Source organism: Triturus cristatus, chromosome 2_2 (assembly GCF_964204655.1).
Source record: "Triturus cristatus chromosome 2_2, aTriCri1.1, whole genome shotgun sequence".
Taxonomy (NCBI): Eukaryota; Metazoa; Chordata; class Amphibia; order Caudata; family Salamandridae; genus Triturus; species Triturus cristatus.
In genome coordinates, this window is record NC_140582.1 from 60,054,088 (window position 1) to 60,069,045 (window position 14,958).

At 46.0% G+C, this 14,958-nt stretch overlaps 1 protein-coding gene across 2 annotated transcripts in view; it reads left to right on the top strand.

Moving 5' to 3' along the window:
* Positions 1-14,958, top strand: part of LOC146861836 (endogenous retrovirus group PABLB member 1 Env polyprotein-like) — a 406,860-nt gene that overhangs the window by 343,692 nt on the left and 48,210 nt on the right. The gene's annotated exons all lie outside the window — the stretch shown is intronic.

Below are 14,958 nucleotides of genomic sequence, written 5' to 3' on the forward strand. Positions count from 1 at the left end.
ACTGGGAAAAGTAGCTTGTGCTGTCCAAGGCAGTGACAAATGATTTGTTGCTCTGTGGACATTGAGGGCTAAGCAAGGTCTGCACACGTTGGATCAAGATTTTGCTAAGAGCTTGAATGCTAAGTGTGCGCTTTACATCACTGCACAAAAATGCAAGTATTTTTGATGTGGTATTTGTACAGAGCAAACCCAGCCATAAGGCAGCAGAGTACTGTAGAGGGTCGAAGGCAAATCTGCAGTCAGTGAGTGACTGGAGAGGAACATGGTTCTGAGCGAAGAGTTGGGCTGTGTCTTCAGTGTGATGCCCTTTTGAAGAGATTCCGCTCTTTCTTAAATTGGAGCAGGGTTGGATCAATCCTGATTGATGCAAGATCCTGTGTGCATGAATGGAAAAGACACGTTTTGTTTTGTCTTTTCTTCACTTCTCTGTCTTCACAATGATGGTGTCCTGACCATAGGTGTGCCGAGAGCCACCGGAGGTGATGAGCTTGTCAGCCGAATAGATGAGAGGTTGGTCGTGTAGATGACGCAGCTTGTTTTGAAGATCATGTAAGGTGGCAAGGAGAACAAGAGAGTTTCACCAACACACGGGTAATATGATCACATTTCTTCAGGCCCAGATTAGGCGTGATGTGGTGCCCATCAGTGGGTTGGCACCATCCAGATTCAAGAGTACAAGGGCTTGAAAGGCATTTCTGAAATAACACTGGTGGAAATAAAGGCACATCCCAAAAGAAGGTCTGCCGAACTATGGAAGTGAATGTTACATGGTGATCTGACCTATGAATAGTGCAACAAACATTAATATTAGGGCACCTGTGGAGTGAAGGGAGGATGGAGTTTAGTCTTCATGAATGAGCTCTCAGTCTTAAGGGTTAGTTATAAGTCCTATAAAATCGAAATTAACAATTGCATCTATTTCACCTGAAAGAGAGGTCCTTAGGAGTGAAGCGTCCCAGTCAATTTCTCCTCCTAAAATAATGGAATGAAGGAGTCTTGTACTTGGAATGGCTCAGACGCGCCGTGGATGAGAGGCCACGGTTTGTGGGGTATGCTTCAGCTGTTTTGAGCGCCTGCACAGGGACATCTTTAAGGTTTTGGGGGGCCAAACGTATTTTGGGTGCCCATGTTTGGAATTGCTTTGAATTTACGGTCAAATTTGAGCTCTTTCGTGCCCTCTTTGAACAGGTCACTGACACAGGCCCACTGGTCCGAATTCTAGAGTTCTAGATGTGTTTACATCGAATAATCAGGGAGAGTGACGTGCCTTTTAATATTGCAACACAGCAGCAGCTCACTAATATTACTGAAAATAATCGTTGTGACACCCTGCCATTTCTCATATGTGTGGTCCTGTTTTGATATAAAAGCCACTTTGTATGGATGCTGCATTAAACATAAACACAACATTTCTCTGCAAAATGTCTGTGATAAACTCACACATCACTCATATTACAAAATAGATTAAAGGAAAGCGATAGTTAAAACCATCTGTTTGAAAAGTATTGCAGGTCATCAGGGCAAGCCTCTCTGCAGAACAGAGCTGGTTCTATCAAAAGGCTGGGGCCCTGGGCCAGAGCCCACTTTGCCCAGGCCTTAAAACGTCTCTGCGCCTGCACCCTCTGGTGCTCGCGCCTCCCCGGCAGCGGTTTCTGTTTTTAGGAAGTAAAAATTGCTTTTCTCAATTTGAATGGTTATTTCTAAGAAAGGGCAATCTGCATATAACGCCGTGAGATGAGAGACTACATTCTTTTTTTGGCCTGAACTGAAACTTTTTATGCAAAGTAGGCGGCACGGACTGGGAGTCTGACCTAACATTTCTGTTTCTGAAAGACAGCAACATCTGTTTACGCCATGGTCCATTAGCCACCAGACACCTCGCTGGAGTTTCGCAGGAACACGCACCTTGGATTTTCCGCACACTCTACTGGCCTTTTACAGCACAAGAATATTAGCGCCATAATGGGTGAAAATAAGCCGCAGATCTGTGCGAGTCGTGCAGGCCATGGGTTTAAATCGCCAGCGGTGCCCACTCAACTGTTCGAAACCACAAGGTCGATACAACAACGAGGTGCCCAACCGCATCTGCCAGAGGCGTAATGCAACATGATGCCCCCCTGCAGCAGGCGAAGATGGACCCCCGAGTCTCCCATAGTTCACAGACATTCATCGCAATGGGCTAAATGGGGGCAGATTTAAAGAGTCGGGAGTGCTTATTTTGTTGGGGGGACCCTCGTGCGCCGCATGGGCTGTAGGGCCTGCTGTGTGCCCCTGGCATATGTGTCCATGCCATCATACTCAGTGCGGGGTCTGGCAGGCCTGGGCACACTAAAGCAGTGCTCAACGGGGCACTCCAGGGGTGTCCTTCACAAAACCCCGTATGGCACAAAGGTGAACCACTGCGCTGAGGGCTCCCCATTTTATCACCAGCATAGTTTCGTAAAGCCAGGAGTAGCACTGGTGTGTGCTGGATCTCAACTATTGATGCTGCCTGCCCTCCGGCCGTCTGTTCACCTTGTTTGATCCGCAGTCGTGGGTTTTTGTGGAGCGCGCGCTGATTCAGCAGAGCCTGTTTCTAGGCACTGTAGTGTCTGCAGATGAGGGGCTAAAGGCAGAACGGAGGTTGTGAGAACTTCTCATTTGATTACTTTGTAAGAGGTGCTTAGGGGACAGTATCCGTGATTTACCATCGATGTCCAGAAGCTTAAAATATTTTCTAATTACGCGTTATTCCTTGTCCCCAGTAGGCCTGGGCTAAAAATCCGTTCCGCTCGCGGAAATTGCGATAATTTGACATTTTCGCGTTCCGCGGAGAGCACGAAAATGACAAAATTTCCGCAATCCGCATTTTACCGGAAATTTTTTGCTTGCTCGCGCTGTAAAATAATACATTCTTGCGTGCGCACGATCGCCTTACCTGAATCCCCGCGTTCGCCGACAAGTTTTCCCGATCCGGTCGCGTTCTCCACGAGATGTTGGATTGTTGGTAGCCATTTGCGCTGTCTCGCGACAGTTCGCGCCCGCAGTAACATCATTCGTCGCGCGATCACGTCTTTCTTCTCACGATCATGCACCGCGAGACAAGTGAAAACAAGATGGCCGCGCCTGCGAGCAACCGCATGAGTAAGTTGGCGAGCCGCGACCATGCAGAACATACCGCGAACGGGCGGGAAAAAAACTTCCGCATTGTCGCGATATTTCCGCGTGTTTGCGGAGATTTTTAACATATTTGCGATAATTTGCGAAAGTGAATTTCGCAAATTCCGCCCACCCCTAGTCCCCAGTATAATCCAAGGGATGCGATAGTAAGCAGTGAAACTGACGCTTATTTTTAAAGGTACATTGCCACGTACCAATGATGCTATGAAAACTGTTAGATAAATATCTTGCGGTCTTCTCGTTTGGGTTATTCGTAATCCACTAAGACCCCATTTGGGGATTTGCCACACACAGGATTCTATTTCACATGCATTGGTTCTCACTCACCCTTAGCTACTGAGATCACACTCCTTGTTGAGGCTTCTTAATAAAGCTTCTTTTGTCGCCCACTTTAGGCACTGATGATTGCTTTGTTGCTTCTAGAGGAGCAGAGGGGCCAGTTCCTTTACTCGGCGCTGGACTGTCAGATAGAAATATCGCAGGCAACATCTGCACTAAGCAAAGCATTATTGTTAGAGGGCCCAACTATAATAATAAAGCCCACTCATACAAATATATTCCTTTTTACAACAAGTACCAAAGAGAAATTCACACAACATTCCAATATTTTAGCATCTGATGAAAGACCAGGAGCAATATTTTTCTGCAGCAGCAAATCATGTATGTGCCTATCAAGGGCGCAACTAGATCTGAACTTCGGGGGGGGGGGGTGGGGGGGTTAAAACTCCCAGCCAGGGCTGGCCCCGGCACTAGTCACGTATGGTGCAACAGTCTATTTTGGCGCTCCTCCCCCATTTCCTCCTTCTTCATGAATTCCCTCACTACCACTCACCAACAATGCACCTCATCTCTCCAGAGCACCTTTCTGACAAACGTTTCATTTTTTTATAGCACTACTCATAGTTTACTCACACTCAGTTCTGTGATCTGCATGGTGCATGTTGTTTGTAGCAGGCACATTAACCCTCTGCGCTGTGTGGGTGGCAGGAGTGCCCATGTGAGTACACGATGAGCGATCTGACAGTGTGAGAGTAGGGTAAAAGGAGTGACTGCAGGGTGAGTGAGGTGACCATATTAATTTGGGTGCAGATGTAAGTGCAGAGTGGGACGAATGTATGCATGGCTAGTGATATGCTTGTTTGAGTGAGATTGCAGATTGAGCAGTGAGGGAGACAGGTGAGTGAAGTGTCACGAGTGCAGGGTGAGTAGTGTACTCGTGAGACTGCAGGGTGAGGTACAGGGTGAGCAGTGCAAGTGCATTGTGAGTGCAGAGTGATCACTGTGAGTGCAGGATGAGCGGGTAAATGGTGTGAGTGCATGGTGATCAGTGTGAGTGGATTGTGATCGCTGTGAGAGCAGGGTGAGCGTGAAAGTGATGGGCGAGAATGAGGAGTGAGTTGTCTGAATGCAGGGTGCATTCCCAGACACTTGAAGTAACTCAGCTGGTTATTGAAGTTTCAGAAATAAGTTAAACTATTGCTATTATGGTATTAACATGGATCGAGGGTGGAGGAAATAAATAATGTGCTGATCCTGCAACAAACTTCCAGTCTTATGATTAGGGTTGCCAAATCATTATTTTGATGTACCAGACGGTACAAAACTAAACCGTCACCTAAAGCCGTATTTTCAGCACTTATCTGTGCATGCCTCGAACAGCAAATATAAATAGAAAGCACTTTTAATTGTGTTCGAGGGCTGCCTGAATGATCCATCACTGATAATTAAAGGGAACAAAGACAGAAAAGTCACATTACAAATGAATACATACTTTTTAGGTCCCGGCTCGAAGGCTGCGCTTGCGCAGTCTGGCTCCGAGATTTAATGTTTCGGAGTGGGGCTTTAACCCGCCCCTTTTTTTTACCTCTTCTCCATTGGCTGGCCTCTGAAATACTGGTCAGCCATTGTCTCTCCAAACAAGCCCCGTCTTTTTCGGATTCGGGGGCGTGTTTTTTCGATTCTTTCTCTCTTCTGGAATGTAAACATTCCAGCCAATGGCAAGAGGAGAGAAAGAAAAACACGCCCCCGAATCCGAAAACGCCACTGCGTTTCTCCGAGGCATTTCTGCTTGACCTCGGAGAAAGGCGGTGGTGTGCTCGTCCTCTCCCCCTGGTCTCGGCTCCCTCTGCCGCTCACCTGATAGATTTCCTGACCGATCGGTAAGAGCTTTTTTATCTAAATAGGCAACTGATGTAGACACTTCGTAACTATTCTGCTTCTAACAGACAATGTGAACATTGTTAGTATACTTATGTGAAGTTTGGCCTATCACGTCAATGCCAAACTGCAGAAAGCTGGCAGCATGGATCAATGAACTGATGCTAGCTAGCTGCTCATGTTTCCTGTCAAGGTGCGGATCCGGAAATGCCAGCTCAAACTTTCATCTGTTGACTTCGGCAAATTGAGTATAAAAAAATTAGATAATATTATAACTGATATACAGCGCTTAGAAGCGGCAGAAGTGGAGAGAGCGCACACTGTATATATATATATATATATATATATATATATATATATATATATATATATATATTCCTGTACATAAATGTCTTTATCATGTTATTTGCGTTATTTGCTTTGGGGTGGAGGGGCTAATTCCGGTGAGGAGAACAGCGGCGCCCGGTGTGTGTTCGTCTTCCCTCCTCCGGTCACAAGGCGCCCAGCGGTGACCTGGGCTGATGCCCCTGGAATAGAGCGCGCAGAGCAGGAAGCAGCGGACACGCGTCCACCCACCACCGACCCCGTCACCTCTCCTGCACCATCCCAGAGGTCCTGCCCGCCCCCTGCCTCCCTTATCTATTGGGGTCGAAGGAGTGGTCTTTTTTTCAAACATTTGATCCATGACAAGCGTGGCCTATAATTGTGGGAAAAGAGTCAATAATGTTCAGGTGGCACAGTTCCAAAGAGGACTCCCTCCCACCCCAGCCGTGGCTCCCCACCCACCCCCTGAAACATGGACAGAAAAAACAACTTTTCCTCTCAATAAACTCTTCGCCTTTCCTCCCACTTTCCCGATGGGCCGCCAGCTGCAGAGGTCTTGAAAGGGGAGCTTAATTGCTCTTTGTCATGCAGAGTGCGGGAGTTTCTATAGCCAGTCACAAACGGGCATTTGAAGATCGGGAGTATTTATTTCCTTGCTAATGCCCGCCATTTGCATAGCTCACCTCTTCATCTGCAGACAAAGGTAGACGCCCCCTCGAAGCCACCGTGTCCCCCTCTCCCACCCACTTACCCAGTGCTGTTTGGGACTCTTGTTTAACATGTCAATCCGGCCAAAACGTCCAACTCCTCCGAACAGGCTGACGGGGCTGCCTCCTTCCCCTCCTGGGACGTTTAGTTAGCTATAATTTCTACAGATCCAGATTTTTTTTTATTTCTTGCAGTTTTCTATAGCAAGAACTCGACCCGAAGGCATAGGGAGCGCTTAACATGAGCACCAGTTACACTACACAAGGAGACACTCATTTTTGATGAGCAAGGAGAGATTAGTGATTTGCCCACAATCACAGGGTTTTGAGCCGATGCCGAGACTCGAACCTGGTTCCCAAGTTCCAAAGTCGGCAGTCTTTGCATTTTGGATTAGGTGTCTCCTCCGGGCACTTTAATGTTGGGTGTTCCCGTCTCACAGCGGCGCTATAAAGCCCAGAGCCCAATTCTGCACTTAATAAGAAAAAAACTAGAACTTCTTTCCGTAGTTTCTTAGGGAATGCAGTTCTTCACAGTTTATGCTTTTACTCAGGTGCCGCATTCTCCGTGGGCGTTCATCGCCACGTTCTTAAAGTGGCCAGATTGGTTATATTCAAACCCCAAAAACATTAGCGTCACTTTACTGAGTTTGCAGTGAAGCGCTGTTTTTCCCTGGTGGGGAAGTGCGCCAAACCTGGAGGTACTGCAATACCTGGTTGATGGGTGGACTGGAAAACAAAATGTATACGGCGGCTTTGTGTTCACGAATGTGGTCTTTTTAAACCATACTGCTTACGTTTTGTAAGCATATAAGCAGTGGACATTAAAATGAGTCCTTTCTGGGCCCTGTAGTTTTCAGGCAAAAATACTCGTTGATTCCAGCATTATGACTGTAAAAGCGTTAAGTTCACCATGTTGTTTCTGCTTACATTTTACATGCTTTATTTAATCTTTCATTCCCTATGAGTGTTTGCTTTTTCCAGGATGTTGTTTCTTTTTCTTTTAGACAGCATATTGCTCTTGCCTAGTGCGCAATTTGAATTGAGTCACATCCAGTTGTTCATAGCAGGTCAAATTTTGCCCAAAATAAACATTTCTGCTAATTCGACCGGAATACTTCCACGTTAGAATACTGATAGCGGCCATCTTGGATTGGAGCATTTTTATGGTTAAGGCCGTAGTTGCACCCATTTTTTTGAATTGTAACATTTTCGCAATTAGTCTGACATCTCTTTCTATGCTGTCAGTATCGCATAGAGGTTGATGGACAATATCTCAAGCTGAGAATGACCACACAACGCGTGCTTGCTTCCCTGATGGCCAGACTCAGCAACGTGACGTCTTACCAATGTGCTTTGCTGTTAGCTGCTTTTGCTGCTCTGCCCTATGGCAAACGAAAAGGGCAGGAATGCACTATATCTATCAGATACGACGCATTCCTGTCCTTTTCCCCTGCACTGGCACATGATGGGCTGCCGTGTGCCAACACAGGTACCTTTGTACCATGGTGCAAGGAGGGTGCCTGCGTTGAGGGGATGATTATTTTTGTGCAGGAAGGAAACCTGCACAAAAATAGGTCTCGCATTTGAGAGAGATTAAGCTATTGACATTGTAAATAACAATGCCGTTTCTTTAAATGTTTTAAAAACAAAAACATAAACAAAAATAATGTCATGAGCAATGCCAATAGCTCTAACTTTAACAATGCTGAGACCATTGCATTGTAAATGCTTGTTTATTTACAACCCTATTTAGAGTCAAGACGAGGTCTTTGCAGGCTCCTTAAACAACACGTCTGGTATTTTTCTTTTGGAAACTCTACTTTATATTCCTTTTCATGAAATGCATTCTCACACTTTGGCAGTAAATGTAAAATACATGTAAGGAATAGGCAGAGTGGGGGCCCAAGGGGTACTGGAACCAGAGAAAAAACTATGCCTCGGTAACCAGTTTACAAAGGTATGAAAATATGCAAATGGTCTTTAAAGACCTGTGAAAAACGGGGTTAGGGCGTGCTGGAGATAAGACTCCAGACACTGCCCAGCCGAGCCCATAGCAGCTCCAGCTGCAGCAGCCGGGGCTGAGACACACGATAGGGGGGGGGGCTGAAGCCCTTTATGCACTATGGGCATTGCGCGCCTGGTGCCTATATGAGAACTGTGTGCCACTAGCTCAGAGCAGCCTATGGGAGGAAGCAACCTGCAGTGGGTAGGGGCTGGTGGGAGGGGAGGGTAGATGTACTCTGTGTCCAGTTCAGCCATTTTAAGCAGACATTTTATTCTGGTGGCATCATATAAACACCGATACAATAAGCCCATTAAGTAGGAAAGCGGGCTAACTCTTTTAGCACCTTAAACATCCCATGCCAATTTCACAGTTTATGATTTTGCATACTATCATGGTGTCATTGTTAGTAAATGGACGAGCACCGTGCAGTACTAGCACATATGCTAAACTTGCCTCTTTTAGCACATGTGCTAAAACTTCTTTTTAGTGCATGGTGTAACGTCAGTTTCCTGCAGAACACATAACTGTTTAAAAAATGTGTAAGGAAGACAAGTGGTGGCAATAGTATTGTGAATATCTGAGTGGTGCACTTTGGGTTATGTTTTAATTTTGTGTTGTCTCAGTTCATATACACTGATATAACCATATTTAACACCTTCAGTTGCGTGGAGGTGTTTTAAGTCTAGCTGGAGGGAGTGTTAGCTATCTTGCAGAGGCCATGTTATTAATACAAAGAAGAGGGGTTATAGGGCAGCCCAATCTGCCACACTCCAGTCTACCCCACCCCACTAACTTTTAACCATGCTGAACAGCAAGCAGCCACACTGGCATGACATCGCTTTTTTAACATCCTTTTGCTGTTCCCTCTGACCCTCCCGTTGTCCGTGTTAACCGTCCCCACTCTCCCTCCAGTTCTCTGTGTTACCCACCCCCACAAGACAACAAAGCGATATGGTCGCTTTCTAACTAACTTTTAGCCATGCTGCACAGACATGCTGTTGTACAATATGGCTAAAACGCATTGTCAAAGCCAATAGCTCTCGCACAGGCCAGACCTTTTGGCCTTGCCAATGCTTATTTATTTCAGGAAGCGGTTTTCCCAAGTTAAAATCCTTATTTTCAGGAAATACTAATTTTCCAGAAATGTTCACATTCAATTCTCATAAAAAAGAGAACACTATGAGAAGAGAGCCGATATTATTTTGAATTCTCAAAATGAAATTTGGTGTCCAAACAAGGTGACGGAGAGTGGGAGTCTGGCCTGCTGTTTCAGTTTCTGAAAACCAGCAACACCTGTTCTCGCACGGGCCATTATAGATGTTTGAAGCTGCCAAACGAGGAGACTAAGGAGCCACTTTTCTATCTCTCATTATGACTCATGGCACGTTTGCTACGCGTGTGAGACATGCAGGCCGCTGCTTTACATCTACCAAACTAAAATAGACAGTCCGGACCCGGGAGGACCCAAATGAATTCACGAAGTAGTCTATAGACACTCTAGATCCAAAAAATGGAGGCAAACCCTCACCCACCAACCTACATGGCATGCTTCAGCAGCAGGTTTGCTGCAAATCCATACAACATTTGTAGTGGGTGAATGGGATTCCCAAAAGTTGGGGCGTACTTTGAATAGAGGTGTGAGTATTGCCTTGTAGCTGTATTGGGATCCAACACAAGTGTTCAAGAGCCCTATATAAAGCCCAATGTGGATTTTATTGCTGGACTCTGGGGATATTAAAAAATACTGAGTGTGGGGATGCGGGGAATATATATTAATTCTACATCCCACTGGTCAACATGTTTCAGCCATTTTAGCTGCCTTAGACGAGGTCCACGGCTTTCTTCAGGACATGGGTACCGGTGTTTGATGTATCCCGATCTGGGCCCGTGTCTATAACCATCCAAGTTGGGGGTGATTTGTTTACATATAACACAGGGGGACACACTTGTGCTTTGATTTTAAACTTGCATCAGAGGTTGAGTCTTCTCCGTTTAGGAACCTGTGAAAACATGTATTGCAATACATGAGATATATATATATTCATAAACAGTTAAATAAAGTACAGGGAGGTCATAAATACTCGGTGCAAATGCTTATATGCCAACAATTCAGACGTAAGAAGCACCTGTACAACTGTGCATAAACTGCTATATCACCCATCTCAAGATGGCGGGGTCTGTATAAAAAAGAATCCACTTCCATCAATCAAGGGGTTTGTAAATCTGCACTACTCACCCGTAAGGGTCTCAAGGTGCTGGGGGGGGGGGGGGGGGCGGTGCCGCTCCGTTGAGGTCATTCGAAGAGCCAGGTTTTAAGGTATTTCCTGAATTGGTGCAATGTTGGGCTTCGCTCGAGGGAGGTCAAGGGGGAGACTGTTCCAGGTCTTGGCTGCAAGGTATGAGAAGGACCTTCCCCCCGCTCTGTTCCTGTAGAAGCATGGGAAGGTGGCTAGGGAGAGTTCGGCTGAGCAGAGGTTTCTCTTGGGGGCGTAGAAAGAGAGGCGGTAGTTGAGGTATTGAGGTCCGATGTTGTGGAGGGCCTTGTAGGCGTGCATGAGCAGCTTGAAAGTTATTCTTCTTTCGACAGGGAGCCAGTGCGGTCGCAGAGGTTTTGGGTGATGTGGTTGTACTGTGGGATATTGAGGATTAGTCTGGCTGCAGCATTCTGGACGGTCTGGAGTTTGCGGAGATGTTTTTTGTTGATTCCGGTGTAGAGGGCTTTGCCGTAGTCAAGTCTGTTGGTGATGAGGGTGTGAATGTTTTACGTAGTATGCAGAAGGTGTTGAAGCATGCAGAGGAGACGGCGTTGATCTGGCGATTCATAGTGAGCGATGAATCCAGTATGATGCCGAGGTTACATGCATGATCTGTCAGGGTGGGTGGGTTTCCGAGGGCGGGGGGCCACCAAGTGTCTTCCCATGCAGAGGTGCTGGAGCCGAGGATGAGGACTTCTGTTTTTCTGAGTTGAGTTTCAGGCAGCTGTTTTTCATCCAGGTTGCGACGGCTTTCATCCCTTCTTGGAAGTTGTGCCTGGTGATGTTGGGTGCCTTGGTGATGGAGAGGATGAGTTAGGTGTCATCGGTGTAGGAGACGATGTTGAGCCCATGGTTTCTGCCAATTGTTGCGATGGGAGCCATGCAGACGTCGAAGAGGGTGGGGCTGAGGAAGGATCCTTCGGGTACTCCACATCTGGTCTCTGGCAGTTCTGAGAGGAAGAGGGGGGTCTTATTCTCTGTGTTCTGCTAGTGAGGAATGAGCGTATCTAGTCTAAGGAGTTTAGTTGGATGCCAGCGTCGTGGAGTCTGCTGGCTAGTGTGCGGTGGGATAAGGTGTTAAATGCTGGTGATCGGTAGAGGAGGAAGAGGGCTGACGCTTGGCCTTGGTCGAGGGGGGTGCAGATGTAATCTGTGGTGGTGAGAAGGGCAGTCTCTGTGTGGTGGTTGCTGCGGAATCCAGATTGGGAGGTGTTGTTGGCTTCGATGAATTATGCTAGCTGGGTGTTGACAGCCTTTTCGATGACCTTGACTGCAAAAGGAAGCAGCGAGACAGGCCTGATATTCTTGAAGTCCGTCGAGTCTGCGGAGGGTTTCTTAAGGAGGGGGTTGACTTCGGCGCATTTCCTGTTGTGGAAGAATTGTGGTGGTCTTCAGGGAGCAATTGATGGTTCGACGTAGCTCGGGTGCGATCGCTGTGCGGCCTTGTGGAAGATGTGGGGTCTGAAGGTGCTCCGGAGTGGATGCTCTTCATGGACTTTAGGGTGTCTTCTGTCGTGAGTGGGGTTCAAGTAAATAGGGTCTGTTGGTTGCTGGGGGTGGGGGTTGAGGCGGTGCAGAGGAATTGGTCATCAAAGTTGTTGTAGATCAACTTGTTCTTGAGGTGAAAGAAAGTGCTGAGTCTGTTGCAAAGGTCTTGGGAGGGAGGGATGTCAGTTGTTTTGCTCTTGGGTTTGGCAAATTCCTGTAGGATGGAGAAGAGTTCCTTGGAGTTGTGGGCGTTTGGAGAGGAGTCTATCTTGGAGGAAGTTCTTCTGTGTGGATGTGATGAGTTGGTGGTGAACCAGTTTTCTTTCTTGCTGTGTCGTCTTGTTGTCTTCTGGAGGGGGGCGAGTGTGTTGGCGCAGTTGGTGATCCATTGGTGGAGATTGCTTCCAAACGAAGACAATGCTTCTTTTCCAAAGGCAGGCTGACAAAAGCGTGGTGCATGACAACTGTAAGTTTTAATGGGTCCTGCCACCTGCCATTGCAGTTCGCACCGGTCCATCACTCCATTTCACCTTTTTTGGTTTGAGATGTTCTCTCAGTGCCACTGGAGCTCATGTCTTGCATGTCCTCCTGCTGGGCCTTGCTGATTCTCTTGCATAGCTGTAACCCTTCTTGGCAATCTCTCCTGTGGAGCCAAGTTGTCCTGTTGGTTGCAGCCTTCCTCTAGTCTGCAGCAGTGAGTGTAGGCCTATATGTCTGCTGTCATGGATAGTCATGTCTTATACCACTGATTAGTGATACAATCTATGTATTATTAAAACGTGCCTTTTTTGGTGGGTTGGGAATGGTGCATTTCCTGAGGGGTCTTGAAGAGTATTCCATCAGGGCCAGTGTAGTGTGCCACCAGGGCCAGTGTTTCTTCCTTTCCTACATATTCTTCCATGTTTTCCCACAAGTCTGGTATTCAGTTCTTGTTATATTATTAATCACCAGGTCACCATGCGTATGTGAGACAAGAGGTAAGGGCTTGTAGCACCATCATATTTCATGTACGTTTACCAGGCCCTTAATGTGATTCCCTTACCTGATCTGTTTGTCTCCTTGGCACAAGCCATGGGATATTTCCAGAGATGGATATGGCTATGGCAGACTGAGCAATGTTACTTGACCGATTAAATTATTTATAGCGGGAAGCCTCTCCTTAGCCAGTTACTACTTTTGGTCTCCAGATTTCCATAGTTACTAGAGAAGATGTAACTTGTCTACTGTATTTTCTAGTCCACCCATTTTTAGGCATGGTCAAGCACTTTCCCTGCCCCCAAGAAATATGTGGGTAGCCTAAATGGCCCTGCAGCATATTTGGCCCCATGTTAATTACATTTTTTGAATCAGCCACAACAGTTTTCTCCTGACACTACCAAAGTATCCTAATCTGGTGTTCGGAACTGCTGACCTCTGGTCAGGCAGTTCCCAAATCGTGACGTAGTCGGTTGGAGGCAACTCCAACCGACATCGTAATAGGGAACTAAGTCTCATTTTTGGATTATGTCATTTCAGCTGCAAGCATCAGTATGGGTCTGGAAAAGATTCAAGCCAACCTACAATTCCTAACACCAAGTAATGTCAAAGAAGTTCAATGTTTTATTAGATTTGTTAATCTTTACGGACACTTCATACCTCCATCTTCAGATTTTCCAATTAGCTAGTTTACTTGAAAAACAGGCAGTTTCATTTGGGAGAGGAACAAACTTTTACATATTTAAGGAAAGTTTTTACTTGTTAAGAGACACGCAGATGTGTAATACTTATTTACAATCTAGACAAATGCGTCATCTACAGCAGTGGGAGCACTCCACTCTCAATGCTGTGAACAGACAAAAAAGTAAATCCAGTACCTTTCTACTCCAGAACATTAACAATTGCATAGCAACATTGCACAATCCCTGAGTGAAAACTGCTTGCAATTAAAGATGCTTTCAGTCACTGGCATCATTACCTAGAACTAGCAACCCTCCCTGTTTTAATCTGGACAGATTACAACAATTTGGAATCTCCAAAGTCAACGAGGTATGAGAATCATTGCCATACCAGGTGGATGTTATTCTTTTTTATGTTCTAATAATTTACGATTGTAGGAGGCTGGCTTAGTATATGTTGCTCACTTATGTGGGTGTAGCACCCTGTTAAAGAGGGCCAAGTCCCATCACCCACCGAAGTGGCATGCTTCATCATCTGGGACCTCCCATAGCCACACCTGGTGTGGTTAGAGAGCTACAACTCCTTAGATTACTGTAACAAGGAGGAGCTCAGGGATGTTTTAATTAATGTAGTAGGGAGGATAATTATCTCCGGGTGAAAAAGACTGCCATAAGTGTGGTGAATCTAAATGCAGTGTGTGAACTAGAGAAGTGATTTAAAATTGATTACCATTGGAAAAATATTTTATTCAGTATCCAGTGGCGTCAAACTAAAAACAGCAGGAATTTGGAGGAAACCGTGTCCACATATGTTATAGGAACACGTCCTCATGGGTCAACATGTTTCAGCCAACCTATGTCTACCAAATGACAGTGGCTTTCGTCAGGACCATATGGTAACACTACTGCAATATGTGGATGTGTGATAGGTGAAAAGAGGAACAATACAACCTACCAATGTACCTACTTATCTGAAGATATGCGGCACCGTAGGAATATAAATTAATCACCTGTAAATAGAAACATAAATGTAATACAAGAGAATGAATGATATGTGCTGAATAATGTCAACTGGGTTCTTTGACATAATGCAAATGTGTCATAAGTAAACATTTGTCATGCGTGCAAACTGCATTGTCTTCTTACCCGTAACAAATCGGGGATGCGTCCTACACTCCTGGTTACAACTCAGGGCGTGAGGCAACGCT